The 21,689-nt window shown below is 39.7% G+C and overlaps 1 long non-coding RNA gene across 1 annotated transcript; it reads right to left on the bottom strand.

Moving 5' to 3' along the window:
* Nucleotides 1-1,254: 1,254 nt before the first annotated feature.
* LOC149162985 (uncharacterized) lies at nt 1,255-2,032 on the bottom strand. The gene is made up of 2 exons (XR_016261961.1): nt 1,711-2,032; nt 1,255-1,595 (listed from the first exon to the last, which is right to left on the bottom strand). It is a non-coding gene; the product is annotated as an uncharacterized LOC149162985 (long non-coding RNA).
* Between the last annotated feature and the right edge of the window lie 19,657 nt (nt 2,033-21,689).

Below are 21,689 nucleotides of genomic sequence, written 5' to 3'. Positions count from 1 at the left end.
AACAATATTTATGAACATTGAACATTAGCTGTTTGTTTCGAAAGAAACCCTAGATGTCTACCATCTCATAAAATTCACCACTAACCCAAGATAAAGAACCGTCCGAGATTAAATCCAAAACATACCTGCGCGGGATAAAGCGCCGTCTGAGATTAAATCCAAAACAGACCTACGCGGGCCGAGGTAGAGGTAGAAGCGACAATTACTGTTTAACGAAAAGGGGCAAATCTGAATTACACTTGCAATCATCTATTTTATGAGAGATCACATCTAACCGTTCATAAATATAAATGAGATATCAAAGATGTGAAAGGCTTTGGAATACAATTGCGTCATACAATTATGAAAGCTTTGTTACAACTAAATACTTAATAAATTTACAATAATCTGCATTATTCTGATAAGAAAGATTTATATAAATTTCCTTTTGAAAGGCAACCTATGATCATTAAATTAAAAAATAATGGCCTTGGAATACCCTCCAAAAGCCTCATATCTTATATAAGAGTAAACTGCATTGCAAAAAAAGTATCTCCAGAATATTCTACAAGCACCAGTACTCGTGTACCGTGATGGACACATACTCAACAAGAGTAAATTTAATATGAAACTGAACTAGCAAAAGCCAAAGACCACTAAGAATATTAAGCCCAGGATATTTCATATATCAGCAAAATCTCGATGTACAGTCTACTTATTTGCTAAAAACATTCATAGTAATATTAAATTTATAGAACTGTTGCACTGAATTAATAATATACTGTAAAATAACAAAAAGCAATATTTAGAATTATTATTTTATTAAATAACTAAATGCAAGATTAATCAGGTTCCTCCAAAACCCTCTCTGGTTGTTAGGACATTGTCTCGACACAGCTCATTTCTACACTAATTCTCTCATGTTTTCCGTGGTTTGGCTTCCCTAATGGGAAGCCACTTGGGAGCAAGGCTATGTATGTGACATATGTAACCCTCTTTGCATAATTGAAAATTAACTTGCCAAAAAGACACAAACCATCGAGATGGCATAAAACCCTAATTGTTGTCCTAATAAGATCTGAACAAAATAAGACAGATATTGGTTTCACTAAAAAGCATATTTAAAATCCACTTTCTTGGGCCCCGTAGAAAAAATACTCAGATCTCATATGTACCATAAATTTCCAAGACATTTTAATATATACAACCCATATATCTAGGTCTTATAAGTGCAAACTCTTCCAATAACAGATGCATTTAAAAGGAAAATAGAAATTAAAAAACGCATATTTGGTAATGCGTATGTTCCACACATTTTATAACCCATCAAAGAATATTCGGCAAAATAATCCTCGTTGACAGGAGTTAGCTAATATTAAATGTCAATGGCAGCCAAATAAACAGTCGCGATAGATATATTGTCTAAAATTTCAACAAAAGAAAACAAATAGAAACCCTAACGGACTCATTGGTGCACAGAGCAATCCATTAACTAGATTAACGATAACATTCCTCTGCATCCAATCCAATGCTCATCTATTAATCTACTTCTACTTAGATCTCTGCCTCATCTTTCTCCGCTTCCTCTTCAGACGCCTCATGCGCTTCTTCTTCCACTGTCAATATAAATTAAGCATTTCAATCTCTATCCATAGTTTGGTGTTTCAAAAGATATCAAAAGCGCAAAACCATCCGGTAGATCTAACAAACAAAACCCACAATCGATCTTACCTTGGCCCTCATCTTGGAACGGTAGAGTTTCTTCTCAACACGCAGAGCTTCTTCTTTCCGCCGGCTTACAGGTGAGAAAAGAAAATCCGCAATAGACTTGCCCTATAAAAGACGACGGAGCAAGAGATTTTGAATTAGGGTTTTAGATTAGGGTTTGGAGTTCTAGGGTTTGGAGGAAACTTTTCGTTGAAATATACATAGCTGCCGTTCCCATGGACAGCTGGTCACATGATGGAGAAGCCAGCCTTTCAACAAATTACCACATTTTTAAGGTTTCTTTTTTAATTTTTTTTGAATTTATTTGGTTTTATTTTTTAACTTGTTTCCCTCTTTATAGTTTGAGTGGGTCTAATGGTCAAGAGCATGTGTTTCCTCCTAAAAAGTTACAGGGGGTAGAGTATGTATGTGTTCGTAGATTTAGTAGTCATATCGTTGCGTTGAGGTGCCCTTGTCTTACAAAGAAGGGCGTCGTGGACACCAATTTGGTGTCTCGCTTGGACGTGACCTACAAATTGGATAATAATAATAATAATATGTTTACTCAGGTATGTCCCTTGTCCTACAAAGAAGGGCGTCGTGGACACCAATTTGGTGTCTCGCTTGGTCGTGACCTACAAATTGGATAATAATAATAATAATATTTTTACTCAGGTATGTTAAAGTTTAAATTTTAATATACAACTAAGGTGGGTCCCTTGTCCCACAAACAAGGGGGTCTCGTACACCAATAGGTGGGTCCCTTGTCCCACAAACAAGGGGGTCTTGTACACCAATTTGGTGTCTCGCTTGGTCATGACCTACAAATTGGATAATAATAATAAAGTTTAAATTTTAATATACAACTAAGGTGGGTCCCTTGTCCCACAAACAAGGGGGTCTCATACACCAATAGGTGGGTCCCTTGTCCCACAAACAAGGGGGTCTTGTACACCAATTTGGTGTCTCGCTTGGTCATGACCTACAAATTGGATAATAATAATAATATTTTTACTCATTGAGGTATGTTAAAGTTTAAATTTTAATATAGCGTTAAGGTGGGTCCCTTGTCCCACAAACAAAGGGGTCTCATACACCAATTTGATGTTTGGCTTGGTCGTGACCTACAAATTGGATAAAAATAATAATATTTTTACTCGTTAAAGTATGTTAAAGTTTAAGAAGTTTAAATTTTAATATATAGGAAAATTGGTTTTATTCACATTATAAGCCCAAAAAAACAATGTACACCTTACATATTCAAACTTGTAAATTAAAGCAGGTATATATATATATATATATATATATATATATATATATGGTCGGTAATACGTTGGAGTAATTTGGGTAAGTCCCACGATTAAATCTTTTGGCTATCGATAGCCCATAAACTAGATATATCAATCACTTATGATTTAGCAAGAGTGGATGCCTCAAGTGGGTAGGGGCGCCTACTTTTTGAGTCATATCACAACAAGCCAATCATGACCCTTGGAATTAAACCAAGGTGGATGGGAGAACAAAATGTGCTTCCAACAAGTGAAGCTAACAACCTAAGACTTGTTACTTTTTTTAATCTTTTAACCACGGTGAATTGGTAACTTGTTGGAGTTATATGGATGAGGCCCAAGATCAAACCTAACAACTACCACTATAACACCAAACACCAAGAGTATATCCAATAGCCTGTAAGGTATACCATGAATTTGTGACTTAATAAGAGTTGACACTCCATGAGAGTGGGGGGTCTGCTCTTTAAGCCTTATCAAAACGAGCCAAAGGTGTCCTTTGTGGAATTTGAAACTGGGTAGAGGGAATAAAATTTCATGGTGTCAACCACTTGGTCATTCCATGAGGAGATATAATTATTATTTAATTTGTAGGTCATAGCCAAGCCAAACACCAAATTGGTGTGTGAGATACCCTTGATTATGGGACAAGGAACCCCCCTTTGTATGACAATTTGATTGCTAAAGTGGACAGATGTGTACATACCCTACCCCCTCTACTTTCAAACATGTGACCTCTTAGGAGGAGACAAATGTTTTTAACTATCAAGGTCACTCAAGCTATATGTTTATATATTTACATCATGATAATTAATGATAGTGTAAATGTGGAGGCATGAGGATCATAAATGATCTTGGAGAAAAGTGGAAACAAACTTCATATAAGCATTATAATTCACCACAAACAATTAGATAAAGGTGTTAATTGTCTATGAAGGTTTATAGATATTCAAGGAGCATGGGATGAGGCATGCAGATGTGGTGGGAGACTACACAATAATAATCAAGCCATCTCCATCAACAAGCATGTTATTAAATCCTTATCTCTCAAAACTCATTTGTTGAATAAAAGTGGAGGTCAAAGAAATATGCAGGATGAATTTTTCTAGGATTTGCACTCTCAAAATGGTGAGGTGTACCTCTTGGCCAACATTGAGATGAACATGAAAGAAGGTTTCATAAAAAATAAAGAGGGGAGTATCTTTTCTCTCCCTTTCCCTTAACAATTAAGGGTGTGTAATGTTGTCATGGGGGTGATGCATGCTTTTCTTGTCACTCAAACTCGTTGATATATAGGTTAATGGCTCATCTTTTTCCAATCCTCAATGTTTCCCTTCATCAATGCTAAAGTTTTTCATGGATTGCAAGGTTTAGTGTTGCAACAAATGTGGTTTATTGACAATTAGAGTGGGGATAAGGTTATGTTTGGTCGATGGATTTATATTGTTAATTATGACATTTAATTATATAGGTGTCTCTCACTCCTCAACTCTTGAATCAGGGTGTGAGTTTGAGAGCTTGTGATTATAGTTCTTTTAGGCATTTGAAAGGACTTTTAGTCCCTTCAAAGGAAATCATCTTCATTAATTCCATAAGGTCATCAACCTAACTATAAATATTGAGCAATTGGCCATCCTATCAGCATATTTCCATCTAGTGAGGCACCTAGGCACCCAAAGACGGTGCTCCCTAATTCTCTAAGATAATGATAAGAATGTATCCTAGTCAATCTCTTCTTCTTTTAATAGAACTGTTACTTTTATACTATAAAGCTTGGATTACATGGCCAAAACCATTTACATTAGATTTAACAAAAGTTGATTCAATGAGCTTTGTTGCTTCCACATTCCAATATAACCATAGCAGAGTCTTCTTGCCTCTATGCGCTCTGTTGCACACATTTTGTCAAAGTTCCAAGGAACTAGAAGTACCAAATTTTTCGACATAATCAAATCCTCTATCAGCAGTCCATATGTCATTGTAAACCCATTCTACAAGTTATGTAATGTAAATGATGATAATAAGACCGTGAATGTATGTAATAACCTAGGTAAGCCTATTATTTTGGCGAGAGTTTGATCCTAAGAGGTTTTTTGTCTCACTTATTCATTTTGTGTTTTTAAACATGGATGGTCAGCATAGTTTTCCCTACAACCTCACTCCAAAGCTAGGGTGTAATTCTTTGTCAAAGTATTAAGTGAGTCCACGTGTTTTAGTTGAGTCCTATGTAAAAGTGATTTGGGAATAATTTAAGCTAATTGGCTAAATTATTTTATTGCAAATCACTTGGTCTACTAGCTCATATTGTGTCAAATTGGTATTCCCCCTTTGAGGGTTGAAATTGTAAATCTTTTGTAAAAATTATTTTAATGCATGGTCCCTCGTACTTAGACGCCATGGTTAAAATATTAGAGGGTGGAAAAAGCATTAAATCCCTTGAAGTGTCAATGAATTAATTTTTTGGCAAAATTAAACTAAATCCTAAGCCATAAAATTAATTAATTAAAGTCAAATTAAAATTTCTTAGGAAAATTAAATTCTCCAAGTGAAAAAATTGTGGGTCTTAAAAGAATTAATTTTGGAGATCTTCCACTAAAGGAATATTGGATATTTCAAGAAAAAATGGACCCTTGAACCTTGTTGGTTAAGTCAAAGTCAAATTTTTGAGGAAATTAGCTCAAAATAATCAATTTTGAGCTAATAAAAATATAATCAAATGATAAATTCGAAAATTCCTAAAAAATAAAAATTCAAGGGCTAAGATTAAAAGATGATCAAGTATTTTTCGACAGTCGAAATTATTTTGACGAAGATCAAGCGAACTAGTCAATATTTTTCACTTAGAGGATTTATCTATAAATTAGAGAGTCATTTGAGTCTCTAGCCATTTGATTTCTGGCTAAGAAATTGTTGCTGAAGCATTTGTGTAAACTATTGTCCAACTGGGAACTATTTTTTCTATCATAATAAAGACTTTGGGGTGCAACATGAGGTGTACTTGTTCGTTGATTTGTGGTATGTACTAACTACACGCTTCCTATGTTGTGCTTATATGTGATTATTTTGAGATAAATACATAGTGTTTGCAGATACTTCAATCCTTAGTCTCCAAGTTCACAAACTATGGGCAAGGATCATTTTGCTTGGATCCTAAGTATTTGTATGGTGGATTAAATCTTCGCCAGGGCTATAGTGCATAGGGTTTCTGAAGCATTTTTAGTCATTCATCAAAGAAAAAACCATAAAAAATATTTTTCTCAAAAATTTCAATTTTCAAAAGCCTTGTATATTTTGTAATTTTGTAAATATTATTTGTAAATTATTTTTTCTAACTAGAGTTTTGGGGTTTTAAGAATTTTTGTATATATTTGGAGTTTGGGTCTTTTATTTTCATTTTTGCACGTTGAATCAAGAAATCAAGCTAAAGTAGAGCTAGATCTAGGCCCTTAAGGGTAAGATCTAGTCTCTAGAAAATTTTGTAGGGTTACCATTGAAGATTTTGCAGCAAAATTTAGATTCAAAAGAGAAATATAAAAAAATTGAGACAAGGGTTTTTAGTTTTCAAGCCTCTTGGGCCTAGATCCAGCACTCCTAGGGCGAGTGTTGCCTCCTCTTCTCACTGCGTCAACCTAAAAAGGCCCAACGTCAGCCTTTTTGGCCCTTTTAGGGCAAGTTGTAAGCCCTAAGGGCCTCGGCCTCCTTTCCTAGCCCCTACGTAAAGGGTTTAAGGCCAAATTTAGCCTGCACGTGGGCTTGAGGTGCCTCGGCCTCCCTCTGAGACCCTAGTGGATGCCTTAGGGCTAGTCATGGGCTCTTTAGCCCCAAAACCCTATTTGTTTGCCTCTTTTGCCCCAACGTCAAGCCTTTAAGGGCATTCCTCCTCCAACATTGCCTTTTTTCAACCTCCTCTAACCTCTTTGACCCCCGATCTGCCCTCCTAGCATCCTTCTCCCCCAACGCTAGCCTTGATAGGCCTAGCGTTGGCCTTCATTGGTTTGTTTTTACCTAGATCCATATTTGAAATTTTCAAGATTGATTCCTTGGTGGTTTTACAGGAGAAATTTGCTCAAAAAAATGGTATTTTCAGGTGCAAGATCATTGGAGAAATTTTGGCTACTTGGGCAAGTTGATCTTCAAGGTCTTGGTCCTAGGGTTTGATCTCTAAACCCTCATTTTGCCTATGTTTTATTACAACAGTGATAACATTGATAATTAGGCCCTAAAATCACATATAACTTGGTCAAAATCACTTAAAATAGCAAAATCTATTTTTTCATGAATTTTGGCCACTTTGGCATCTTGGATCTAGCCTAGATCTAATTTTCTGTTCACTGGATTTTACTTCATAAATCACTAAATTAGTTCTGAAATATTTTTAATCATACTCCCTAAAATTCTTAAAAATTGATTTTTTCAAGTTTGGCAAATTTCTCCTATTTTTAGGCATTTAGGGCATTGGTTGTGCCATCATTAATTTGTTGTTTTGCAGGTTTCTTTAATGTTGTAATAACTTGTTTCAAATTTGATATATCATTGAATACATCATCATAAAGTGGGGTAAACACATAAGTTTACCTTTGTTGGTGATCCAAATCGGATCCATAAACGACTGTCAAAGAACCCTGACTGTATCGGGACGAAACAAATCCTTGAAGAATCCAAAACAACAATCGGAAACACCCTGAACCAGTGGCCATGGCAGCCGGTGCGGAATGACGAGGACCTCGATCAAAGCGCGCTGATGGAGGCCCATGGAGACTGCGCAGGAGGTCGATGTAGCCCCTGGCAGCCCCGGAACGGGAAAAGGAGCTGATTTTCGATGCGCGATTAGCGCTAATCGTGCATCGTTGGGAAAACAGGGCCAAAATGGAGGGGCCTTAAGCCCTTGGTCACGTTGGGAGTCGGAGAACCACGGGCAGAGAAACGAAAAGTGCCAACGTACGAAGGTGGGACCCACGACCTGGAAACCGGCGGTTTTGATCGGGGTGCCCTTGAACAGTAAGAGGTTTTGGAGGAGAGCGGAGCGATCCCACTCAGTGATCGACGTGTGGCAGCAGAGGTGAGAGAAAAACCATCGTTGATCGCGCGCTATCAGTCGAGCAAGTCAACCGCGCTCGACATGCGTATGACATCGGATCTTGAGGAGCCCAGATCGGACGGCTGAGATTGCGCCCGATAGACAGAAGCGGAATCGACAGGGAATTAAGTCATGATTTAAGGGGATTTGGAATCCGTTGACTGCCACGGTGGAGAAAGAACGTATCCACGACATAACCGAAGAAACGAATCGACGAGTAGGCTGGCGCTGTTCTGATGGGGACGCGTGGCTACTTCCCGAGCGTTCATGCTGACGCCGAACAGGGAACTCCAAGCACGCAGGCAGTAGGCGAATTGACGTAGGCGGGAGAGGAACCGAACAGGCATGGAGATAGAATGGCTAAAGCCATGAACAGAGATAGTCGAATGGAGATTGAGAGAAGAGGAATAGAGAGGAGTCCAAGCGACCAAGAGAGACAATGAACAGTGAACCCTGAGAGGAGGACTGAGCACAGAGAGCAGTAAAGCCAAGCAGAGGAGACAGAGGGCCGAGCTGACCACAGGCAGCATCGAGCACCAGAGAGCTTGAAGATTCAAGCCTTCCCATAGAGGAATCTGTCTGGATTGAACATCACAGTTGGCTCTTTCCACTATAGACAGAGGGTCACAGAGCTGGTAGGAAGGAAGAGAGTCTGTGAACTCTGAGTGGCTTGGGGAATCCAAGAACCACCATGCCAAGCAAAAATCTGCTTCAGGAGAACTCACATTGAGTCCCTGTATTGTAATTTCTCTGCTGTAAGACACAATAAAACAAGGCCACCACTGAAGCTGGACCGGAGACGTAGCCCTGGAGAATAGGGTGAACTCCTTATTAAAAGTTGTTTGTGTCTTTGTGTTGCTTACTGTATTTCTCTATTGTATTTCCACTTATTTTCTATGTATTGGCAATCTGATCGATCCGTTGTTTCAATAACACAGAACACACACACTAGCACATGGGTCTATAATACCTTTTTGTTTAATAAATCTTCAACTGAGGTCACTCATAGGGTGATTATCAGATCAAGTGGTATCAGAGCTCTAGGTTGTAAGGTTAGACAAGCTTGTGTTGGTTTAGCTGTGAATGCTCACTAGATCAAAGCTCAAATTAGGAGAAAGAGAGTTGGTGGAAACTAATCTTGAAATTGGGAGAGTCTATTCTCAGAAGACAATGTCAGAGGAAGGTTTTATAGGGTCAGACCCTCAATTCATAGAAAGTTTCCTAGCTATAAAGTCTATGGTAGAAGAACTGTAAAGGGACTTTAGAAAGCATAAGGGTGAAGATTCATGAGGCTCTAAGCAAGATAAAGAAGAAGATGAATCTCATTTCCATGACCACTCCAAAGAGAAGGGGAAAGAGGAAAGATTCCCTACACCTCCTAGTAGCCCTGTGCATAATAAGAAGGCATATTTGATTAAGTTAGATGTTAAATTTGATTTGCCTATATATGATGGAGAGCTAAATGCTGAAAAGTTGGACAATTGGATTAGACAAATTGATGTGTATTGCAGAGTACAAAATATAGACTCAGACAAGAGCAAGATTCAGCTGGCAAGCCTTCGCCTAGGGGGCACTACCTTGGTTTGGTGGGAAGGCAGAACCCAAGCTGATATGAGGAAGCATGGTAAGACCATCTCTGTCTGGAGTGAATTTTTTACTGCAATCAAAAAGCAGTTCTATCCATTGGCCTACATGCAACAAGTCATGATGAGTTGGCAAACTCTTCAGCAATTGAAAGGGCAAAGTGTACAAGGGTATACTCAAGAGTTCCGAAAGAGAGCATTGATGTTGGGTATCTCATTAGACTCACCAGAAACTCTTTTGAAGTACATTGGTGGTCTACACAGCTACATGAGGCATACCATCCTCATGTTTAATCCCACTAGTATAGATGAGGTATCTGTACAAGCTACTCATCTAGAAGCTAGAGAAAAGAATGGGAATCCAGAAGTTGGGGGACCATCCCAATCCACTGTAAGCAAGAGCAAGGAGAAAAGAAAGTAGAAGTGGAAAGCAAGGAAGGCTAACACTGCATAGAAAAGCAAAGCTTCACGCACTCACTGTAAAAATGAAGGGCATGATGATGAGCATTGTTGGATTCTGCATCCAAAGCTGAGACCTAAGAAGTCCGAGGGCAAGAAGAAGAAGACTGTTGCAGCTATTCAGAAAGATTTGGGGTCAGACTCGGGAGATGAAACAATCATTGTAGCCACAGGTATAAAAGGTAAGAATTCTGAAGCATCTACTAGTAATTCTGCTCAATCTGTTATTGATGAAGAACATGAGAGAAAAAGACATGAACTTTTCCATATTCGAGTTGTTTCCAAAAATCAAAGATTGATACTTTGTTTGATAGTGGCTCATAAGTAAATCTGATTTCTGAAGCAATTGTAAAGAAATTGGGACTAGTAACTACACCTCATAAGAAGCCATACCCATTAGGATGGTTGAATGATAAAGCACAACTACAAGTGACTAGACAGTGCAAACTCAAGTTTTCTTTTGGGTCAGCATTTGTAGATGAGGTTGAGTTAGATATAATTCCTTTGGATATATGTGGAATTGTTTTAGGAAGTCCTTACTTGTATGATAGAAAGGCTATTTTCTATAGAGCCGAGAACAAGTATCTACTTTTTAAAGATGGAATCGAATACTTTGTAAGAGCTCATAAATAATTATACTCTCATAAACTCAGGACAGATGAAAAGAATGATAAATTCCTGCAAATAGTTCTTACTAATGGTTGTAAAGGAAAAGAAAACTGATAAAACCAATGTATTTGAGGGCTGTAATTCTTATCAGCAAGTTGATATAGAAAATATTGTTTCAAAGTATGATGTCTTGTTTCAAGAACCTCAAGGTCTACCACCCAAAAAGGGAATAGTACATGATATTATTTTGCAGCAAGATGTTCCTTTGCCTAACATTGGGATGTACAGGTTATTTGCTTTAGAGAATGTTGAAATCAAGAAGCAGGTGCAGGAGTTGCTTGAGAAAGGGTTCATCAGGCCTAACACATCACCATGTGGGTCACCAATCGTTTTGGTGAGAAAGAAAGATGGCTCGTGGAGAATGTACATTGATTACCGAGCACTAAATAAAATAACAATCAAAAATCGTTATCCCCTTCCTCGCATAGATGATCTTTTAGATCAACTGAAGGAAGCTGTTTATTTCACCAAGCTGGATTTGCACAGTGGATACCATCAGGTCAGAGTTGCAGAGCAAGATGCATGGAAGATTGCTTTCAAAACAAAGCAGGGATTGTATGAATGGCTGGTTATGCCTTTTGGCTTGACCAATGCCCCTGCTACTTTCATGAGATTAATGAATGATGTACTCAGACCTTTTCTTGATGATTTTGTTATTGTGTATCTGGATGACATTCTGATTTTTAGTAAAACGTGGAAAGAAAATTTAAAGCATGTTAAGCAGACATTAGATGTTTTGAAAAGAGAAAAACTTTATGTTAAACTCTACAAATGTGAATTTGGCAAAACCTCTCTAAATTATTTGGGTCATATAGTAGGGGGAGGTGAATTGAAAATATATCTCTCTAAAGTGGCAGTCATTGTAAACTGGCCTAAACCCAAGTCTGCTACAGAAGTGAGAAGCTTCTTAGGAGCAGCACAGTATTGGAGGAAGTTCATTTCAATTTTTTCCTCAATTGCAGCTCCCTTACATGCTTTGATAGGATTGAACAAGGTGTTTCAGTGGGGAGGCAAATCGCAGAAAGCCTTCAACACCTTGAAAGAAAAAATTAGTACAACCCCTGTACTAGCACTGCCAGATCTACAAAGACCATTTGAGATCCAAACTGATGCCAGTGACTATGCCATGGGAGCAGTGTTGACACAACACGGTAAACCCATATGTTATCATTATGAGACTTTTAATCTTGCTGTAGTCAACTATCCTACATATGATAAGGAATTGTATGCATTAGTTCAGAGTCGAAAAAGTGGAAACATTACTTAATGGGCAAAGAAACAGTAATACATAGTGATCATCAGCCACTTCAATATCTACAGTCCCAAACTAAGTTGCAACAGTCAAGACATTATAGATGGATGGGTTTTTTACAACAGTTTCATTTAGTCATCAGATATAAAAAGGGCATACATAACAAGGTTGCAGACATGTTATCTAGACCCATTATAAATGCATCTACCATACTTAAGCATAATTTTGTGCTGCATGAAAGCTACATAGAACAGTATGTTCAAGACATGGACTTTAAAGATGTATATGCAACTTTGAGTCAAGGCAAAAGAGTAGAAGAATTGGACTATCATGTGAAGGACCGACTCTTATATCATTGTGGGAAACTCTACATTCCACAAGCTGAGAGAGCAAAGATAATTGGGGAAGCACACACTTCTCTGATATCAGGTCACTTTGGGGTGAGTACAACAGTTGCACAACTGCAAAGGTTTTGCTATTAGCCAAGAATGAGTGAGACAGTTTCTAGATATGTAAAGGGGTGTGCTATGTGTGCTAAAAGCAAGCCCAACAATAGAAAACTAGGCTTATACACTCCCTTGCCAGTTCCTTCTCACCCTTGGGAAAGCATTTCCATGGATTTCGTGGGAGGACTGCCTAAATCTAGGAAAGGTCATGATTATCTATATGTTATTGTGGATAGGTTCAACAAAATGTGTATTTTGATACCCTGTACTAAACAGATTACAGCTGAACAAATTGCAAAATTATTCTTTGAACATGAATGGGTTCATTTTGGATTACCCACTTCTATTATATCTGATTGAGACACCCGATTTGTGGGAAAGTTTTGGTCCGGTCTGTGGGAACTAATGGAAACCAAATTAAAGAAAAGCACAACTTTTCATCCACAAACAAATGGCCAGACAGAAGTAGTTAATAGGATAGTGATCCAGTTACTGAGTGGATATTCCAGCAAACACCCCAAGCTTTGGGATGAACACTTGTGTTATGTGCAGCATGCTTACAATAGAGCCAAACACTCTTCTACCCAAAGATCTCCTTTTGAGACCTGCTTTGGTTTCATACCAAGGTCTCCCTTGGATTTTGTCTTTGGTAAAGATACCATGGTTGATAGACATAGTGATGTAGACAGGGCAACTAGGTTCATTGAACAGATCCAGGAGATCCACCAGGCAGTACAGGAACAGCTGGAAAAGAGCCATGCCAAGTACAAGGCTAGGCATGATAAGCATCGGATGGAGCATAGTTTTCAAGCTAGAGACCAAGTATGGCTATATATCAGCAAGAACAGGATGCAAGGTGAAGGTAAGAAGCTAAAACCTATCAGGTATGGACCCTTCAGGATACTTGAGAAGATTGGTGAAAATGCTTTTCGCCTTGATCTGCCAGCTTACGTGCACATCTACTCAGTCGTGAACGTAGATTGCTTGAGGTTGTTTGAACCTTCAATGGTTGAGGACCCTGAAGAGCAGAGTCAATTGCCTTCTGTAGAGGACTTGCTAACTGAATATCTTAATGAGTTGGAGGAAGATACAGTGCTGGACAGGAAGGTAAGGACGACGCGCAGTGGACAGGTGGAATACCTCAGGATTGGGCTTAAAGGTTCGAAGTCGAGTAGTGCGAAGTGGATTTTGAGATTGGACAAGTGAGACAACAGTTTCCTCACTTAGTCGATGCTTGAAGAAAACCAAATTTTGGTGGTCCAAAAGCTTTTCAGTAGGGAGGTTGTGATCCAAATCAGATCCATAAATGACTGTCAAAGAACCCTGACTGTGTTGGGACAAAACAAATCCTTGAAGAATCCAAAACAAAAATCGTAAACACCCTGAACCAGTGGCCATGGCAGCCGGCGCGAAATGACGAGGACCTCGGTCAAAGTGCGTTGACCGAGGCCCATGGAGACTGCGCAGGAGGTCGATGTAGCCCCTGGGAGCCCCGGAACGGGAAAAGGAGCTGATTTTCGATGCGCGATTAGCATTAATCGCACATCGCTGGGCAAACAGGGCCGAAATGGAGGGGCCTTAAGCCCTTGGTCACGTTGGGAGTCGGAGAACTGCGGGCGGAGAAACGAAAAGCGCCAACGTACGAAGGTGGGACCCACGACCTGGAAACCGGTGGTTTTGATCGGGGCGCCCTTGAATGGTAAGAGGTTTTGGAGGAGAGCAGAGCGATCCCACTCAGCGATCGACGCGTGGCAGCGGAGGTGAGAGAAAAACCATCGTTGATCGCGCGTTATCGGTCGAGAAAGTCAACCGCGCTCGACGTGCGTATGATGTTGGATCTTGAGGAGCCCAGATCGGACGGCTAAGATTGCGCCCGATAGATAGAAGCGGAATCGACAGGGAATTAAGCCGCGATTTAAGGGGATTTGGAATCCTTTGACCGCCATGGTGGAGAAAGAACATATCCACGAATAATTGAAGAAATGAATCGACGAGCAGGCTGGCACTGTTCCGATGGGGACGCGTGGCTACTTCCCGAGCATTCATGCTGACGCCGAACAGGGAACTCCAAGCAAGCAGGCGGTAGGCGAATCGACGTATGCGGGAGAGGAACCGAACAGGCATGGAGGTCAAATGGCTAAAGCCATGAGTAGAGACAGTCGAATGGAGATTGAGAGAAGAGGAATAGAGAGGAGTCCAAGCGACCAAGAGAGACTGTGAACAGTGAACCCTGGGAGGAGGACTGAGCACAGAGAGCAGTAAAGCCAAGAAGAGGAGATAGAGGGCCAAGCTGACCATAGGCAACATAGAGCACTAGAGAGCTTGAAGATTCAAGCCTTCCCATAGAGGAATCTGTCCGGATTGAGCATCACAGTTGGCTCTTTCCACTGTAGACCGAGGGTCACAGAGCTGGTAGGAAGGAAGAGAGTCTGTGAACTCCGAGTGGCTTGGGGAATCCAAGAACCACCCTGCCAAGCAAAAATCTGCTTCAGGAGAACTCACATTAAGTCCCTGTATTGTAATTTCTCTACTGTAAGACACAATAAAATAAGGCCACCACTGAAGTTGGACCGGAGACGTAGCCCTGGAGAATAGGGTGAACTCCTTATTAAAAGCTATTTGTGTCTTTGCGTTGCTTACTGTATTTCTCTGTTGTCTTTCCACTTATTTTTTGTGTATTGGCAATCTGATTCATCTATTGTTTCAATAACATAGAACACACACACCAGCACATGGGTCTGTAATACCTTTTTGTTTAATAAATCTTCAACTGAGGTCACTCATAGGGTGATTATCAGATCAGTTGGTCATCAGAAAAAATTATGCTTCACATGTTGGGTAAAATCTATGATCTAAAATAATTTTCTTGTTGTTTTCATAACACTAATAAAGTGTTGAACTTTTATGAAGTTATTGCTCATTGGATTATTGAGATCTAACACTTGTTTGTCTTACTCTAAGTTATAAACAAAAAAAAATCTGAATTTTGCACTAAAAACACTCCTACACTCCAGTTTTAAATCTTTGATTTTTTGGAATCTAATTGGCATTATTGTCTTTGACATTTAATTGTGCCATTATTAAGAAATCATTGGATAATTGTCATAATCTTAAGAGGCTTTGATATCTTGGTTGTTTATCTTAAACACTTGGCAACATCAAGTTTCATTGGTTATTTGGCATTTTATAAGCATCTCGTGGAATATTGTTGAATATTGGCACTTGTATCTTTAAGCATTTGCCTTGTTTAAGATTGTTATCTCGTCATTATTAAGCACTCTTGCTATAAGAAAATCCATATTAAGTACTTAAATAACATAAACCAATCCAAAATCAAGATAAGATCACTCAATCTATCTTGCATGAGCATTTTAGGATCTAGCTTGCATTAATAACTTACCTCCTAGCATAAGTTAGGTTGATAGACTCCTATGGCAACCCTTTTCCAGTTAGCTTGAGGGATTCAACTCTTCTTAGTGGTTAACATAGTGACATTGCAGTTGTCAGAGCCACACTCTATGCAGCGTCGGAGGCACTAGGTGGGTGGAACACAGGGGGAGGTATCGTTAATCAATTCACTGCCTGCTTCCCGTTGGCTTCAATTTCATAACCTACTCTAAAGATTGTTTCTCAAAATAGTTAAGGGAGAGGTTCTATTTAGATTAGGTATTTAAATCTAAAATTTACCAAGATCATTGCATCACACATAGATTCTAGGATTTGCACATCATATAGGTTAGTCGATCATTCAAGCAGTGGGTGTCCATCTGGTTACTTAGCATTAATTTACATTAAGAAAGAATTGTGAATCCATAAGGAACTGGTCACATGCTTTAAATCTAATCTAATCATTAATATTGCTAAAATTCTACCAAGTAGCTAGGCCACTCATCCGTGTCTCCCAAAAAAGTTGGTTCCCAACTTGTTTTCCTTCACCTCATTTCTATAGGGATTGCCCCTCATAGCTTGTTGTTGGGAGACAACTAGAATGAAGTGGGCGGGGATCAAAGTAACAACCCCGCCCTGAGTGGTTGTCGCAGTGCATGTACAATCCGAGCGACAACAGGCCCTTTGGACTATAATTCTACATTGATATTTCTCATATACCCTACAAAATTGCCCCATAAACAAAATGTATTTGTAGTACATATAGTAATTGTGGATTAAGTATGTTTGGAAGGCTTGACTTCCTTGTTGCCTGCATTGGTGACATCTTTATCTTTGCTTGTCCTTATGCCAACTATGCCTTCGCCAGAGAACTATTGTTGCTCCTTAAGGTCGGAACCTGGTTTTCCAAACAGAAATTCGTTTACCTCTACAAATAAACTACCACTGACAAGCTCTAAGTCATTGGACATCACGTTTGCTTCCATCTTAATAATTTTCTTGTCCACCTTTGCCTCTAGACTTTCAAATATGGCCTCTGACAAGGTTGCCTTGACCTCTTTGTCACTCACCAACAATTCTATTTGATGCGTCAGGAGATCAATTCTACCCATTAACAACTTAAATAAGAATTTTAGCACACCATCTCAGACTCCGGAGGCTGGTCACATGTTGGCGCCATCGCCATACAATTCAATAGCAAACAAATGCGAGAATAACACCCAGAAAAAAAAAAAAAAAAAAAAAAAAAAAAAAAAAAAAAAAAAAAATAAAATAAATAAAATAAAATTGCCCAAAGATTCGACAAAGCAAACTTAAATAGGCCTTCCTCTTTCAGTCTCCCTTCATTACTCCCCTTTGCAGCCATTAAAGCCAAATCTTCATTGATCTTCATTTTAATTGCAAGCTCGTCCTTCTTGAGATACCAAACTAACATTCCCCGTAGAAAATGTATGGAGGAACGAGGGGAAGATTGCATACAACCATACCCATTAACACAACCCATTGAAGAACCACCATTCTAGAGATGATTAACATCCATCTCTTCATCACCCTGATCACATCACAATTGGGAAGTGGAGCTTATCTCCCAGCGATACTGCGTATAGTGTTTAATCCACCAAGTGGGCTCTTATTAAACCACATTCCCCAGCTATCGTACATGTGGGGATTTAATACTCGAGATCGGAGTTTCTTGTTGTGGCTATCATTGATGGCTCGATGAACCAAGCTTGAAATCATTTGATTATGGCATGGGGATGTAACCCTTGTCAACTCCATTTAATTCAAGAGCTAAAACCCCAACTCTACTCCTCGATTCACCATACCATTTTCCTCACCATTTAAGTATCTCAAGACATGAAGGAGGGATGTTTCTTCAAATTATTTTAACTGGAGAATTATTCCTTTCATCGTGGGGGGGATGTGGGATCATTTGACAACTGGGATTTTGAAATTGTTTTAATAACTATCATGGAATCTCTGAGAATTGTGAGCTTTCTAGTGCCATGATTCTTAGCGATGTCCAACCCTTTCCACAATGCACAAATTTAGCCTTGTTGTTTGTAGTTGTGCCTAATCCCCATGCATAGTTAATCTCTTCGTGTTCTTCAAAGAAATATATCCCCCCCCGCGCTCTTGTCGGCCCTTATCCTAGTCAATATTATTGTCATTATTCAACAACCTATTAGTAAAAACAATAGAGAAATAATGATAAAAAAACATACATAGCAATACACATAAACCATGTAGATCATGATTTACCCCCAAAACCCTCGGTTGATGCAAATCCAACTAACAATATATCTATTATTATCTTATGGCTTAAAAGCAACCATGCCTTGACTTAAATGCAGCCAATCCAACCAACATCATGGCTCGCCCAAGTGAGGCATCTGCTAAACTCAATCACTTTACAATAGAGAATCCCCAACCTTATTAAAGGCTTCATCACGTGTAATCCATGAGCCTTGATACCACAAGCGCCCATAAACATGTGCACAAAACCACTGTTATGGACCTACCAACTTTGACTCTTTCACCGAGTCAAGTTTACCCTAACTTTTCCCCCTTTAAACTTGATTAGGGAAATATGCATGCTCTCCTCCCCTATCACCTATGTCTACTCCAACACATTTTTTTTTTTTTTTTACAAAATCGGATGCTTGTTATATTCAAAAAAGATGGAGGAGTCTAAGCTCCGATTTTACAATAGATGGAGTTACAGAAGTAACTTGTTTTTGGATTTCATTGTGGCAGTACACATGAATACCTTTACTGCTTGCTTGTAAGGTCCTAGAGCAAGTATAGATTCTTATAAATTGGGACAATAGAAGACTGGTTTTGCTGTACATTTAGACAATAATGTTAGATCTGATTAGTCAGTCAGCTGAGGCCTCTGGTTGGCTGTAAGAATCACAAGTTCTGCTGAAAAGTACATTTAGATAGGAATTGCTGCAAGAAAGAGGTTTGATCAAACTCCTTGACATTAGAATCACAGTCATATGGATAGAAGACTCCTTGGCTTTTGGCGCTGTCATGTGGATCAAGGGATGAATTGGATCAGGCTCGCTTGATTGCATAAGAGGCTTCCTTTTTCCCGTGAACAGGCATGGCTAGCTCTCTTGTCCGCTTCCTGGTTGCTGGATCGAAGGACATGAAAAAATTGGCACTTCAAATTCTGAGACAGCATATTTTTACAGCGGCTTATGATTTGATGGAGGAAGAGATTGGATGCTTGTCTGTTGTTGTTCATTAAGCTGACTATTATAGCCGAGTCGCCGAAGACAAGGGCTTTATTGATCCCTTGGTTCTGAAGCTGCAAGAGGCCTTGAAACAGTCCCAGAGCTTCAGCTCGATTGTTACTCAATCTTCCCAGACCCCATTCAAAAGAGGACACCATTACACCTGAAGGATCCAGAATGATGCCCCCTGCGCCTGCGGCTCCCGGATTTGATTTGGAAGCTCCGTCAAAAAATAATGAATGAGTATTCTTTGAATGAAGCCATTTACCGAACTCATCTTTTGTAAGGCGGATTTTCCATTCTAGATTGTCAGATTTGCCAATGAATTTACGCATCTTTGTTGCTGGTATGATGCTGGACCTGTCTATCAAATTCGAAATAAAGTTCCTCTCCTCTGTCCATAAACTGTTGGAATCGATTCTCTGTGTTAGCTTGACTGCGATTGTTTCCGATGCTAGACTGGTGGCTTTAAGAATTACGTGTCTAGTTGTGGTGGCTTTGTCTCGGAAGATCAAGCTGTTCCGGGCGATCCAGATGCGCCACAGAAGAGCAAACGGGATGGCGTTCCACACTCTTCTAGCTGGGTTTTGGTTCGCTGTGTGCCAGGGATAGCTTCTTCTCCAGTTGTTTAAGATGTCGACAATAGAGTGATGGGGTTTCCAGATGGAGGGGGCGGGAGGAGCGATATTGTTCCAGCAATAGGCAGCAAAGGGACAGGATATAAACAAATGCTGTAGGGATTCCTCCGCCGATTGACAGTTGGGGCACCTGGAGGGACCGAAAATGCCTCTCTTCCTGAGGTTCTTAGCAGTTAAGATTTTTCCATGGAGAAGAGTCCACATAAAGAATTTGATCTTTGGAATTGCTTCAACTCTTTTTAGAATCTTCCTCTGAGCCCAGACTGCGGTGAAATTCCTTGCTGCTCAGGTAGCTGTAACCTGCTTTGATGGAGTAATTTGTTCCTGAAGGATCCCAGCGAAACTCGTCCTTTGCGCCTTTGATGGTGGGAGCTATATTGTGTAAGCTGCTACAGAGAGAGCCAAAACTGTCTTTGAGATGATGGGGTATGGGTGGGAATTCCCATTGAACCCAGGCATTAGTTGAATCATCCCATTGGGAGATTTGGCTCAGTTTGGATATGCCTTTGCTATGAAGATAACGAAGAATGGGATCGGTATCTGGGAGGTTGTTTATGGGAGGATTCCCCATGATTTTGTCCGAGCCTATATTCACCGTTTCACCTCCTTTTGGCACTTGAGAGACATTTTGCGCCATGAAGACTATGGATTTTTTGCAGAATTTCCATATCTTTGTACAGTGTCTATTAGGGATTTCAACATTGAGGATTTGCGATCTTGGCTGGCTGAGATATTTTGATTCTAGGACATTTTTCCACCATGCTGGTTGATTGTCCATAAGTCTCCAGATCAACTTCCCACCGAATGCTAAATTCATAAGAGATGGGGACCTGATGCCCAGACCTCCATTCTCAGGACTTTGTATAACCTGTTTCCAGTTTACTAAGTTGAACTTTTTCTTTTCATTCTTGCCTCCTTGCCAGAGAAAGAATCTGAGAATGCTATCCATTTTTCGATGGAATGAAGCTGGAGCATGGGCAAGAGAGAACTGGTATAAAGGGAGGGAAGAGAGCCCTGATTTTAGGAGAACCTGTCACCCAGCTGGATTGAGCCACTGAGTTCCCCATCTCTGAAGTTTCCTTTTCATTTTATCCAGTGTTAAATCCCAAACTCCAGTCTTTGCTTTCCCTATGGTTACCGGCATTCCCAAATAACTGAAGCTGTCCCAATCTAACTTGCAGGGGACACCAAAAGTGTTAGCGATATTATGTATCATTTGGGCCGAGACATTCCAACCATAAATGCAACTCTTAAGGTAATTTATTTTACCTCCTGAGTATCTCATGAACTTGTCAAGCAGGGACTTAAATCTTCTTGCAATGATGGTGGTCGCCCCCCCTAGCAATAGGGTATCATCTGCAAATTGAGAATGATTTATATTTTTGATGCCATCTTCAAACTTGATGCCCGTAATGAGGCCTGACTACCTCTTTTGATCAAGGGCACTGCTAAATGATTCTGCCATAAGGATGAAGAGATAAGGGGATAAGGGGCAACCTTGCCTTAATCCTCTTGAGGATTGGAAGGAAGGACCAGGTCTTCCGTTAATGAGGGGGGCGATCCAAGGCCCAGAGATACAGCATCTGATGACATTAATAAGGAGAGATGAGAAACCCATCCTTTGGAGTACTGCAAATAAAAAAGAATGCCTTACCCTGTCAAAGGCATTGGCTAGGTCTAGTTTTAGAATAAAGCCTTTCTCATTCCTTGCATGACTTGAATGTATGGCCTCTTGAACTAAAAGAATAGAATCTGAAATTTGTCTGTTTGCTATAAAGCCTCCTTGGTTATCTTGAACTAAAATCATAGCCGAGAGGCTATGATTTTAGTGAAGATTTTATATGATGAGTTGCATAAGGATATGGGCCTGAAGCGAGAAAAATTGGATGGCCGGTTCTCCTTCGGAATAAGGGCCAAATGGGTAGCATTTGTGTATCCACCTATTTTACCTTTTTTTTGAA

This window comes from Pinus tabuliformis, chromosome 5_2 (assembly GCF_031772625.1).
Source record: "Pinus tabuliformis cultivar Carrire ecotype Pingquan chromosome 5_2, CPIR1, whole genome shotgun sequence".
Classification (NCBI taxonomy): domain Eukaryota; kingdom Viridiplantae; phylum Streptophyta; class Pinopsida; order Pinales; family Pinaceae; genus Pinus; species Pinus tabuliformis.
This window is presented reverse-complemented; position numbering and strand designations above follow the sequence as displayed.